Source organism: Agelaius phoeniceus, chromosome 3 (genome assembly GCF_051311805.1).
Source record: "Agelaius phoeniceus isolate bAgePho1 chromosome 3, bAgePho1.hap1, whole genome shotgun sequence".
In the NCBI taxonomy this organism is placed as follows: Eukaryota; Metazoa; Chordata; class Aves; order Passeriformes; family Icteridae; genus Agelaius; species Agelaius phoeniceus.
Genome location: NC_135267.1, coordinates 15,621,707 through 15,635,778, shown reverse-complemented (window position 1 = coordinate 15,635,778; position 14,072 = coordinate 15,621,707). Strand labels below are relative to the sequence as shown.

Here is a 14,072-nt window from a genome sequence, read left to right as displayed (position 1 = left end):
CAAACAGGCCATTAAGTGTCACAGTTGATGCCCTGATATTTTTTCTAGCTGTTTTATTATTTCCATTTATCAATGTTTTTTGCTTTCCTTTCTTCTTTTCTGGAGGAACTGGTAGATTACTTTTGTTTTCTGATTGCAGACATTTGTCATTTGTATGAGAGTGCGCTTTCAGGATTTTTGAATATTTAAGTCTGTAAAAACATTTTGCTACATGTAACAATTTACCTGAATATCTTGCTAATGAAGTTAATGAATTTCTTGAGTGGCAAACAGCATGAGCAAAACATTCCTAAGACATTTCTGTTCACCTTATGACTCAAACCACAGTTTGGCAATCTTCCATCAGCTAGGAGAGTGCAGAAATGTACTCTAAAGCTCTGAACTTTTTCAATTTGATTTATACTAAATATATCACTTTCTGAAATATTTAACTTCATGTCTATTGATTTTCCTCAGATTCTCTGAAAATTATTTTTTCCACATTTATTAGTGCAGTCCATGCTATTTTCATACTTAAATTTGTCTTAGCATTGAAGCATAAGCATACGAATTATTAAGTGAAGTAGTACTAGAATTACATGAGTTGTTTTCTGAGATCTGTCCTGAGAGTTCTTAGTGCTCTAAAAATGTTCAGAACTTACATCCCTTAAAAAGAATATGATGAAACCTTGTTTCTATCTTTGATTGAAAAAATGATGTGTATGTTCAGGTCTCTTGATAATAACGGAGGGATTCAAAGAGTGCCTTTTTTTAATGAGCAATAGGAAGCCAAGATAAGAGATGTTCAGGTGAGGCATATGAATACTTGCATGGCAGAATTTCAACCTTTTTTGCTGTAGGCTTCTTGATGCAGGAAAAGGGGAATATGTTACAAGTAAAATATTGAAGTAGACTATTTAAATGTTAAATTTTTAAGAGCAAATACACTTTTTTTCAAGAACACTGAGTAGCTTAAGATTGTTAAAATAAATATCTGGGTATATCTTTTAAATAAAAACATTTGTTGGCATCAAGTGCCTGGAAATGAGCTACATTTTAAACAAGTTAAATCTGTCTTTCTGATTTTTCCTTCTGATTTCCTTATGCTTCCAGTTTGGGAACACTGGTAATAAAATACCATTTAGAATTCTTTGAAATAACTGTAAGGCAAGAAAACATTTTCTTTTTCATGATTTTTGAGTTTATGTTGAACATAAAACACAAGGGACAAATTAGGTCAATATTGTAATGCTGGCAGCATGTCGTGGAATGACATTTTGGCTTCAAGCTAATGGTGAAGATCTGCCAAGCCATTACACTGGAAGAAAATTTATCATTAAGTAACATATTCCTGAAAAGTTTGGCATGTTATAGCTTAAAATGATAACAGCGCCAATTACAAAATTTACCCGTCTTTGTCATTTGGATAATGCTATTTCCAGTTGTTCATGACTTTCCAAAACTTCAGATTGTTTCTGTAAAAGGTTTCTGTTTAAAGTTACCTTTTTATGTCCCTTTCATTCTGGAAAAGAGATCCTGCATTCTAGCATGGTGCAATGAAAATGGCATCTGGATTTTTAACATCCATCATGTGTTCTGTTCAGCCTGGGTGAATAAGGGAGACAGAACTGTGTGTTTTCATAGTATTAAAATCTGTTGTAATATTCAGCATGTGTACAAGCATATATTTTGGATGGCACTTTATTTATTTGGAAGGATTATATTTGTTTTCCAGCACAAGTGTAATAGCTACACTGGAGGAAATATAAAACCAGGTTCTTTATTATGAAATTTTGAACATGGTTGACAGTGGCAGGAATAGACCCTGTCATAGAAGGCCACCAGATTTGTCAGGCATGATTTGCCCTTAGTGAAGCTGAGTTACCTGTCACCATTCACCTCCTCATTTCACATGTGTCTTTGCAAAACTTCCAGGAGAATTTCTTTCCATGATCTTTCTGACCTGAGGTGAGGCTGAAAGAGCTGTAGCTTCCTGTGTCTTCCTTATTTCTCTTTTTTAAGTGGGGGTTCCTTTTCTCCTTTTCCAGTCAGTGGAGCTTCAGTGGACTGACATGATTTCTCACATACGATGGTCAGTGGCTGAGCCACTTCCTCAGCCCGTTCCCTCAGCATGAGCCGATGCATCTCGCCAGGTCCCATGGACTTGTGCACCTTCATGTCCCTCAGATATTCTCCAGCCTGATCCTCTCCTATAGTGGGCAATTCTTCATTCCCCCAGTCCCACATTTGCCTTCTGTGACCTTGGCAGTGTGGCTGGAGCACTTGTCTGTGAAGACCAAGGCAAAGAAGGCATTGATGACCTCAGCCTTCTCCCTGTCCTGGGTAGCCAGGTCTCCAGTTTGCTCCAGAGAGGGCCCGCATTTTCCCTGGTCTTTCCTTTATCACTGACGTACTTTTCCTGTTGCCCTGGCCAATTTTAATTCTGTCAGGGCTTCTGTCAGCTTTCCTAACAAGATTCCTAGCTGCTTGGGCAATTTCTGTATTCCTTCCAGGCTACCTGTTCCTGCATCCACCCTCTGTTGGCTTCCTTTTTGAGTTTATCCAGGAGCTCCCTGTTCATCCATATAAGCCTCCTGTCATTTTTGCTTGACTTTCTCTTCATTGAGATGCTCATTCCTGAGCTTGGCAGAGGTGATCCTTGAACATTAACCAGCGTTTTTGTGCTCCTCTTCCCTCCAGTGAATCATAATCACTCCAAACAAGTAAAAATTGTACTTTATGACTTGTTTATTAGTTTTATCCCCTCTGCTTTGTTTCAGATTTACAAAGCAATTATTAACTGACTGGCTGCAACATGTTTCAAGGGTTTTTCACTCAGAAAGATTGCACTAGATAGTTTCCTTTTTGTTCCCTATTTGCAGCATCTCTTGAGTTTGTTTTATGATGTTTTGTTGTTTATAAGACTTAATTTATTGCAGCAATGAATATTGGGATTGCATGACAAGGATAAAACAATAGAATAGAACAGTTTTATTTATACCAAATCAAGGATGCAATAAAGTATTCAAATGAGTTTTCATATTGCTTATGAATTTTCTGAAGATTACATGAAATATTGCCCTCAGAAATTACACTGATCATGTCAGTGAAATGGAATAATGTTTTCATACCTTCTTCAGAAGTTTTAATGAGACTGAATTTTAAGATAAATGCCCAGAAAACATAATAAGAGAAAAGTAGATAAATGTAGAGCAGTACTGAGAAAAAAAAATTGAACATTTATTAACTGAAGCAAAGTTTTCATGAACAACTACTTTTGATTTAAATGTGATTACTTCTTTTTTACCTTCAACCTCAATAACAGGTAGCCATATTTTTAGTAAGGAAGACTTTGCCTCCAAGCCAGAGTTAGAAACAACAGTCTGTCCGACAAGTTAACACGTTCCATCGCTGCAGCTCGATCTCAGTTGGTGCTTTGGGCTCCTTCCAGCAGGTGTTTCAGTGCATGACTGAATCCCAGTGTCTGCAGCTCTTGGCAGCTGCCACGTTTCCAAAGCCAAGCTGCTTCCTTTGCTGTCTGCAGCTTCCATTTTGCAAATGAGTTGAGGTCTGTGTGGGTGCTGCCAGCAGGACATTGCTAACTGGTTGATAAGATTTATTCTGTAAGTGACTGCTAGTTCTTTGGTAGGTTTTATGCAAAATTAAGTCTTTGTGGGGTGTCATATCCAATTACTAGCTAGATACTGTGCTCCATTTTGGGTTGATGTTTACTTAGTATGAAAATTTGCATATAAATGAAATATGATAAATCAAATTAGCCATGATTAAGTAGGTAGGATTAATCTCAGAGCCTTGAAAAACTGTCTGCTCCATTATTTTTCTGTCAACCTAGTAAAAATGAAATCCAGAATGTGTTTCCCAAGTCAAGGTTTTACATTAACAATCACATTTGGAACTGATGCTAACATATTGGAAATTATCCAGTATTAGCTATGTGGAAAATACAAACAGTAGGGATACCTGGGAGGAGGACATGTTTTTCAGATTCACCTTTGTGGCCAACAGATTTGATAAAATCCATAGGTATCTCCAAGTACTTCTCATCCTAAACTGCCAGGGACCTGGGTCTGTGTGAGGAACCTAAGGCTGATGTAAGATCTCAGTGCCTCAGAATGGGATGCAGGGTCAACAAACTAGAAGGGGAGACTGAGGAGCAGAGGGAGGGGAGGAGAGCCTAGAAGCTCTTCAAGCTTTAAAATCTGCTGATTTTTGAAGGTTCATGGCTGTTAAATGCAGTCAAGTTTTTTTGCTATTACTGACCAATGAAATTCTACATCACTCCTGTTATATAGAATTGTATAATTTTGATTTAAATCCAAACATACAAATATATTTTCTGAACAAGCTCTTAATTCCCATGTCGTAAGGAGCTATACTGTTCCTTAGAAGTTCTGTGCTTTCTAACACAGGCAAAATCTTTTTTCTGATTCACTCTTTTATCCCTTTAAGCAAAGCATTTTTATTTGACATGGTTAGCATCCCTTGGGAGAATGAGAGAAGCAGATACTGATCATTCATTTTACGTGTGAGTGCTCTGTAATAGGGAGCTATTATGTAGAGGGCAGATTGCAGCTGCGGTGACATGAGCACTCTAAAAAGATTGTTTACAACTGTGTGGTCAGATGATCAGAAATTGAACCAATTACCACTTTACAAACTGCTGTCCAATATATTTGCATACATTATCCTAGCCACTTGTATCTGCTTTAAATTGAGGCTTATTGGCACCACTCAAGGGCTGGGAATAAACACATGGCCATGTAATGCAGTCCAGTTGATGGGCAATGTCTGGTGATCATCTGCCTGTACAGTATTCTCTGGGTGTTCATCAGATCAGATCACATTCTGTTATTAGAATTCACTGTGGTGAGGCAACAGGTGAATGCAGAGTTTTATGTTGTTTTTATTTTAATTCAGGCTACAATGTCTTCCAGACTTGCTTGTAAGTGCCTAAATATCTTACTGGCTGTTTATCTTCCATCCTTTTATCTCACCTTGCTCTATACCACTGATTAAAAGAATTTTCTTACCAATCATTTAAGAATATTATCTGTTCTCATTGATCCAGCTAATTAAAGTGAAAAATCACTAAGGAAGAAGAGCCTTTCAGTGAAATCAAAGTTTACTAATTTCACACTGGAAGTTATTTATGCCAGAGCTATTTATGAAAAAAAATGAGATCTATGGGAAATTGAAAACAAACTTTGAAGCCAGTTTGTTTCAGTGGGAACAATTGAAACATCTTAAAGCAGGGTTTAGTTCCTTGAAGGTCTTTCTCTGTCTAATATTGTAAAAAGAAATTATTTTACCTCAAACATACATTTACTGTATATGTAGGAACTCCTATCTAGTACAGACCAAAGTTACAAATGATCTGTGGACATACAGCACATGTAACAATTCTGTCAGTTTTAGGTATATGACATTTATTTTGCACATTTTTTATTAGCCATCTGAATTACTTCTGTGCTACAGTATAATGTGATATCTCTATTTACATACCATTTCATACTCAATGGTTTTGCAATCTTATGTTTGTTTCTAAATAAGCTATAGTGTGGGTGGGGGGATACCAGTCTTTTTCCTCTTTCAAAGGACCTCAAAAGGCAAAATATTTCCATAAATATGATGCTGAGCAGCAGCAGAGCTGCATCTTTAAAATTCATCTTTTATGCCTGTCAAAGTAAATAATTTATACTTGCACATTCATCAAAAATTCTTGCAATAATAAATAATTAGTACCGTAATTATTTTAAAACTGTGCTAAGGAAAAACTTTAGCAGCTGTTTTAGCTGTGCTGGGTTCTGTTTTTCCCAGTGTGCAACATCTCCGGCAATTTCACACACAAGTTTTGATAATCAAGGAAATAAAATTCAGTGATTCTGACAAGGCCTAAAATGTCATAGCACTTTAGCTCTTCACAGCCTTTTTCCCTAAACTTTGCTTAACAAATCAAATTATTATCAATACATTCAAAAATCAGTGTACTCAAGGGAGTCATCATAACTTGTGGACTATGGTTCTTGACTTTTCACAGATGCTGAAGTTTTTTCTAATAATGAATACTGGCTGATTGAGCAGCACTTGTGTTGTTTAAAACACTTTTTTTAAGCTTCATGAAAATAATCCTAAATCTTCCCCTCAAAGTGAATGTTTAGGGGTGGAGATGTACATCAAAAATGTTTCAATTTTTCAGTTGAAAATTAAACTCCATTATTTTTCAATGGACTGATTTTTTTAATATAGTTATAGATGTACAGTATAGACTACTGGTTCTTTCTGCTGTAAAGCTATAAAATGGATAGCAATACAAAGAGGACATAATGAATTAAATGTCTTCATATTTGTGTCATGAAGAGTGGGTCATGTGTTGACATGCCAGACTAACAGTATCTTTTTCCTAGGTTTAGCTCCCAGCTGTTTCAAAGCAATTTAGATACTTTGCCCCATCTTGTGTGGTTTAAGGGTTGATACTCCCACTATGAGTGGATGAAGACCTATTCAGATATTCCAAGGTTTCTTCAGTCTGTGAAAGCAATTCCTTGGTGATCTCTTTCTGACACACGAAGGAATCAGTGTCAGAGCTTTCAGATGAGCCAGAGACATGAGCCTGAGCAGGGACTTCACACACTGGCCCCTAAACTGAGCATGCTCTTGAGGTGTGGCTGTAGTTTAAAGAGATGCCTACAACTTGCTTGGTGAGTCTATATTCATCAATAATGTTAGGCTTGTCTTGCTCCTTCTTTTCTTAGGGCAGGTTTTTCAGCAGAGGCAGATCAGAAGAAATTATTTCGGTGCAGGTGATAAGATTCATGCAGAAAAATTTGAATCCCACAGTATTGCTTCTGGTTTCTTAATTGCTGGTCTGTAATATGTAGCAAGAAATTATCTGTGGTATTGCACATTAGACTGTTCACCTTAGCAAGACTACCAGATCCTCATGCACATGTGGCATTTCATTTAAAGCTCTGTATGTGGGTACAAATTTGGTCAATCAACTCAACAATAAAGGTTGTTTGTTTGACCCAGTGAAGAATCTGCAGCTTTATGATTTGAAAATAAAATTCCATGTAGTTCTGTATAAAAGTAGGCATGGAAAGTATATTTAAAATAACTGATTTGCATGCAAGGAATTACTTTGTAATCATGATGAAAAAAAAATGTGCAAGATGTTATTAACTGTTCCCATCACATATATTACTATCTTTTTTTCCCCCCCAGACATCAATAGGAGGAAAGAAAAGGATGGTATCTGGTAAAAAAAATAAGAGAGAAAGCAAGGAGATAAGAGTTACTTATTTTGGCTCTTTCAAGGAATTGGTTATTGGTTTAACCAGGTTACTTTAACTTGCAGGTTACTTATCTCTATGTTTCACATATATTAGCAAAGTGACAATCAGATTTTTAAGGTTTAATTCATTTATGAAAGTACACTTACATAAGTAAAAAGTTTGTGCTATCATTCACATTGAAAACCATACTGCAGATCCTACAGTGTGTTGGGGGTTGTTTTGATTTTCTTTTAATTTTAGAAACAAAAGGAAGAAAAAAGGTTTGTGGTGGTATTAGTAAACATTATATATTTTTTTTAATGTAGCAAAAGTCAGTGTAGTCAATTCTGAGGATGCTGAGTTGTGATCACTTAGGAAAGCATGAAAGAAAAAGCAAAAATGCAGCTTTTCCTTCTCTTCCCTTAGTTCGTCAAAGGCTTTTCTTTGAACCTTAGTTAAGCTTTTGGCCTCAGAAAAACTTAAGACTGCAATGAGTTTGACAGTTCACTTATGCACTGAGTGATTTAAAAAAACCAAACTAAATTCCACTTCCTCTTGTTTGTTTTGAAGCAGTTTTTCAAGAGTTAGTAAGTGCCCTCCTCTTCCTGCATGGTTAAAATCAGAGGGTAATTTCACACCCTTCCTCACTCCTATGTTCTGGATTTGTTTCTTTTCTAGCTCCCAGCTTTTATTGCAAAGAAGCAGAGGTAGCTCTGGTTTTCCACAACATAATTCTGACTATCTTTCTCTCTCATCCTTAGCTTACCTCTTTAATTTTTCTGTTGGGCTGGGATGGCCAGGATGGCAGAGTAGCTCATCTTGGTAGGCAGGAAGAAGTCCAGTAATGGAATGGATCCTCTGTTGTTTTGTGGTTCAGTGTCAGGGCTTTTTCTAGTGCTATCCACCATTCATCCTGCTGGCACTGATTTGGTGGTTTTTTAATGGCATTTGTAAAAAATCCAGGGCATCTTTTCTTGAATGATAATAGCTAATAAGGAGCTATTTACTTTCAGTATTTTGATGCTTATCAATACTTCAGTTTAAGTATTTTCGTAGCATTATTTTGCATTTATCATCACTCCATTTTTTTCTGCTAGTTTTATTTCTAGTAATAGAGTATAATGAGACCTTTCAGCAATTCTCCACAATAACCTTTTGATTTTATTGCTTTGAATAATTTAATTGAAATACTATCACTTCACTATTCAAGATTTTTAATAACATTTATAAATATGATGAGCAGACCAGATTTTTTTAATCACTCAATAAATTCTTCCCCTCAGAAAACAGAAAATTACAATAACAGTCCAGCTATTTTTAGTATTCTTTCTCCTGTAACCAGAAGATAATTCCTAATCAACAAGGTGCTTTGTTTTAGCATTTGAAAACTTTGGTCTGGTGGATGAGAATTTTTATCTCCATGGATAGAGATGTTTGAAAATGAATGTCTGATTTGCTGTGTGCCAAGCTGTATGAAATAAACTTGTTGAGAAATAATCTGCATGAAGGATAAAAATACATCCACCTGCAGAATGTACTTCTCCAAGACAGTAAGAGTTTCCAGCATACATTCAGCACGTGCAAACATGAGGGTTTAGTAAGTAAAAGATATACATTTGTATATATTCCTGATGTTTTGAAAGGTTTTATGTCTCCTAATGGCAAGGAATACTCTGAAAAACTTCATTGACATGAGATTTTTAAAAGAAAAAATAAATTTAAATATCAAGTTGAGAAGGAAAGATTGGTGGTTGACTATGAAAATAGCTTTCAATATTAAAAAATAAACAAATTTAGTTTAATATGGTTTTGGTTTGACCTGAGCAATGAAGGGATGGCAAAAAACTTAGGAAAAATGACTATGTAAAAATCAGGAAAGATGCAAAAGAAGATTAATGGCAATCAAGTTTGCAAAATAAAAATCCCATATTTAATTGAATAGTTGTGAACGAAATATTTGGCAGCCATGCAGTGATAATACAAATGAGATGAAGGAACACAGTAGAAAGAAAAGGAATTGTAAAAATACACAGACTTGAATCCCTGGAGATGGCAGCATTTTCAGTCATTAATGATGCAGAAAGTTTAGGCAGGATGTTTCCATAAATATTGATTGTGTAACTGGAAAAATAAAGTGTAGTGTATTTGTATTTTACCAAAATGATGGAATACTTTGCAGTTGCTAGTATAGTAGCATTAATTTTAGAAAAAAAAAGCAGGAATGTAGAGAAGACTCATATTGCACTGGGCTAAGAGCAGCAGTGCTGCTTTCTAGCATCTTGTTTCTCATGCTTTGTGTTTCATGTTTGGATTTTGGTTGTTCAGGTAGGGGGAGCATTCTCAGTCTGAAGCTTTTCTGAATACCAGACAATCACCACTTTGTTCATTGGTGGTTTGGTTTGTTTTTACTTACTTTATGTGGGCATTTGCCCTTCCATCGGGGCATGTACAATATCTTCTTCACAGTGTGGATGAGCACTTCCATGAAATTGGGAAGGATTGACTGGTTTAGGACTACAAGACCTCAGTCAGATACAGCTGGGGTGGACTAGTGAGTCAAAAGTTAGTTGTATTGGAATGACAGGCAGTGGAATAAAAATGGGGTCAGGGAAAGAAAAACTTGCAGTAGCAGCAGGACTGTGCAGTGATTGTGCCATGGCCAGCCTTGCAGGAGTCCTTCACTGGATAGCTGGGAAAGTTTGTAGCTTCTGAAAAAAACCAGAAAAAATAACCTAATCAATACTTTGGTACTCTCATGTTGCGATGAAAAATGAGTCAACAAATCTCAGTTCTGGTTCAGTGAGAGTTTGTTGATAAAATTGTGTTAATGACATTAAATTCCATTAAACATCTATCCATTTGTATGATTTGACAGGGCTCAAATCTTCTTAATAAGAACATTTCTCTAAATATATGTGTCTGTAGCAATTTTCTTAGGGAGTTGATGTGTGAAACTTCTTTGTCTGTCAAACCTGCTTTGTTTATCAAATTTTGAAGATAGAGATTTGCATCTTGATAGTAGATTATTTCATTCCAACACAGCAGGTTCTTTTGGGTGATACCTACACAGGTGGTGTGATAGTTAAACCCTGTAGCAAAATCTGTTGCCATTTAGCAGATGAAGAGACTTCTGTGTGGGAGTGGTATCAGAGTACATTCCCAGCCATCAGCCCACTTGCACCAGCATACAAAGAATGCTGATAATTAGGATGCATTTTATAACCTGACTGCCTTCCAAGTTTACACACTTCACTTGAAAACATCAAGGTGAGAGACAAAACCTTCAGATAAACTGTGTGAAACTGAAGGAGGCTTTTAACAGGAGAGGAGGCATTCCAGAGCTGCCTTTATGCCATTGACTGCAAAGGGAAACTGTTTGTGACTTGGATTAAAACAGAAGAAAATTCTCATAGGTACATGAGTCTTTTTTGACAGAAAGTCTATACAAAGCATAATCTTTCTGAAGAGTGATATGATGACTCTAGAGATTAGTGATTAAGTTTACTCAGAACAGACTGAAGGTTATTATGCAGAAAGAGAAGTGAGGCAGTCCCAAGGCTGTAAATGGGATGCAGTTGGGAATGCTGGCATAGAATGTCACTAGATAGTAGGGACAGGACCTCATTCAGAGAGGAAGGCTGAGGATAGATGCAGGAGTCAACAAAAGAATGCTTAAGAAGAAATAACTCATGTTGCATATTTTAATTACTTGAGTACAATTACTGCCTACCTCCTTGCTTGCATTTTCTCTCAGCTGTTTGAAAACTGTTTGATGCATGCTGTTTCTTTTTTTCACTTCTTACTAAACACAGAAAGACATTTGAGTTCTCTCCTTTTGACATGCTAGAACAAGGTTTGTTTCTGCTGGATGACAACTCAACTGCTGTGTTATTTCCATGTTGGCATAACTTGTGAATGACCCAGTGAGTAACAGCCTAGTTACAGCGCTGTTGAAAAATGAGTTTTTAGAGCCAGATTGGAGGAAGTGAGAAATTCTTGAAAGCAGACAAGCTCAGCAGGATCTGTGGCTATTTCTGATTGAGGTACATTCTTAGTGATTATGTTTATAATGAATACTTACCATGGCGTTAAGCCTGAAGAGATCAGTACAAGAAGGAACTGAAAACAATTGAAAATCCTTTGAATTTTCCTGTGATTGTTGATTTACTTCTATAAACACTGTTAAAATACAAAACTAAGACACTGAACAGTAGTTAAACCTGGGCTCTAAGATTCTGATTAGACACAATGAATAGATGTACACTGTCCAAGAGCTGTCAGTGGGACAGCCATCAAAAACACAGGAAAAAGCTGATGTTTTTTCCAACTAATATGGGCTTCAGAAGGTCAGGGAGAACTTTACAGAGGAGAAAAAAAACAAAAGGTCACTTTTAGAGTAATATTTGATAGCTGTTAGCTGTTTTAATTATTTGCTTTACATCATCACTACTTTTGAGGAGGTGAACAAATAATACCTTGTTCTAAGGACATATTCCTGAGTTGTTTAAATTTAGTCATGAGTCCTTGGCCTGTAGGATTTCCTTAGGTGCCAAACACACATGGGCCACTGACTTAAAACAGACAGAGAAAAGTAACCAAGAGCTGTAAAATAACTGTAGTTACAGTGGGTTTGGGGAACCAGAGCTATTATCTCAGAAGGGCTAAGAAAATTCCCTCAATGTCAAAAAAGGGAATTGCATGTGTAACTTCATGGTAAATCACAGGATGAACAACTGTTATCCCTTCCCTCTCATTACTCCTAAACTGTTACAAATCAATGAAAGAAACCAATGCTAAATTAAACAAGGATTTTGCTCTGATTTTAGATTGAGATTTCTTTTCTGCCTATAAACACATCAGGAAAACAGATTGTGCCTTGGCTATTGGCTGCTCTACACTTGTATTTTGCTTTGAAAAGCACCTAATAGATTTATGTGAGTCTGTAAAATGAGCTGAATCCAGAGTAGGAGTTTGCATACCAGACAGAAGGCAGGTGCAGTTAAAGACAGAGGTGATAGAAAGCTCTGAAAAAAAATATTTTTGCTAGGAAATGGGAATCCTGACAGTCTGCTTGACTCCCACATATTGTGTGGTACAGTGGGTGATATTCATGTCATACAATGGGATGAGTCCCTGATATGCTATTGCATATCTGCACAAGAATGGGGTTTTTCCATCTCCATCTGTCTCTCAAACAGTGTGAATGTGTTGCAGTATGTTTAAAGAGATCTTTAATTTGGTTAATCAGTCTTCACTCAGAGCTGAACTTTTTGCATGGTCAGAAATCATGTTTTCTGCTGGATTGCAAAAGCCAGTTTTGTTTTGTAGTGCAATGATGTATTGCAATATCACTTAAAAAATAATTTCTTCTGTGTCACATTTCAAACTAACAGCTGAGTCATATCCTTAATATTAAAATCAGAAACAAGCAAAATCTGAATGTATCTCATTTTCTGCTGGGCCCTAGTCTGCTTTTTATTTTAATTACTGTATCCAGCCATAATTGAAGGCTATTTATATGTGATATAAGGGATATTAAGTATATAAGTGATATTAAGTATATCACTTAAATCTCAACTTGTACTTCAGCTCTTTAATAATTTCTGGGCTAGAAGTGATTTTATGTAGATTAAGGCCAGTGGGAACAGAGAACCTATGTTAATTTTGTATATATTATGGTATATTATTATAGTGTATGTATTGAGTTTCATATAAGGATACATATCTCTGTACTTACTAGGAAGTACATTGCTATAATACAGTGTGGTCTATTATTCTGTAATGCTGGCCTGTTAGATTTCTTCCAGCTACCCTTGCACCAAGACCACCAATTTTACTTGTGCATCCTGCTCTTAGGTTATTTAGCTGCTCTGCACAATTGCTCTGGTGCTGCCCCAGAGCAGGTGGGGAAAACTTCCTGAATGAGCAGCTGAGGACTTCTATGTATGGAAAATCAATATTTCCAGCCAGTGTGGTTAGAGACTGAGAATCAGGAAGGGAGGAAAATCCCTTCTTCTTACTAAACCTGGCAATTTTCATGCTGTGTACAGGATAAAGCATTATGTAATGTACCTGAAAGTTTTTTCTCTGCTGGCATAAACTGACTGGTGTACTGTCTCTGAGGTATAGCAGGTTTCTTCTGGCTCACAAGTATTTCTAGGGAAAGTAGTTACAAGGATAGGAAAGAATGCATCTACCCAGTATTGTATTGGGGTCAGAAAAGCTTCTTGACCCTTCTAAGTGACTTACACACATCCACTTTAGGTATGTAGAGAGCATGATGGAATAGTCTAAGCAGTTCTATATCCACAGAACTTGCAAAGAGAAAATCAAGTGAGAACTTGTAAATTCAAAGATTCTAAAAATGGGAGTTTGACTATTTCCTCTGAGTCACAACCCATACAGGCAGTAGTATTTCTCCTAAAAATTGTACTTCATATGTGTTTCAGAAAGATATCAAATCTTACTTCTAGTGCTCCAGATGATCTGGAGTTCATCATCTGCCTGCTTAGGTTTAGTTATCCTCACTGGCAAGAAACTTTGTCTGTTTTCCAAGCTGGTGGTTTTTACTCCTATATTCAGGATTTAGTTGGTAGTTCTGTGTCTTTCCCACATTAAAAGCACCTCCTCCTCTTTCCAGCTGCTGTTCTCTTTTGGGTCTCCAGAGAGAGAGTGTCAAAGAAATCAGATGTTTCCTCAAACGTGTTCTTGGGTAAACAGAATGTTGTTATTAAGCCTCATTTCACAAGACCTTTTTTCTCTCCCTATTTGACTGCCCTCTAAACTCTTGAATCCTGACCC

At 36.5% G+C, this 14,072-nt stretch overlaps 1 protein-coding gene across 9 annotated transcripts in view; it reads left to right on the top strand.

Annotated features, from left to right (window-relative positions):
* Positions 1-14,072, top strand: part of KHDRBS2 (KH RNA binding domain containing, signal transduction associated 2) — a 340,503-nt gene that overhangs the window by 158,170 nt on the left and 168,261 nt on the right. The window lies entirely within an intron of this gene.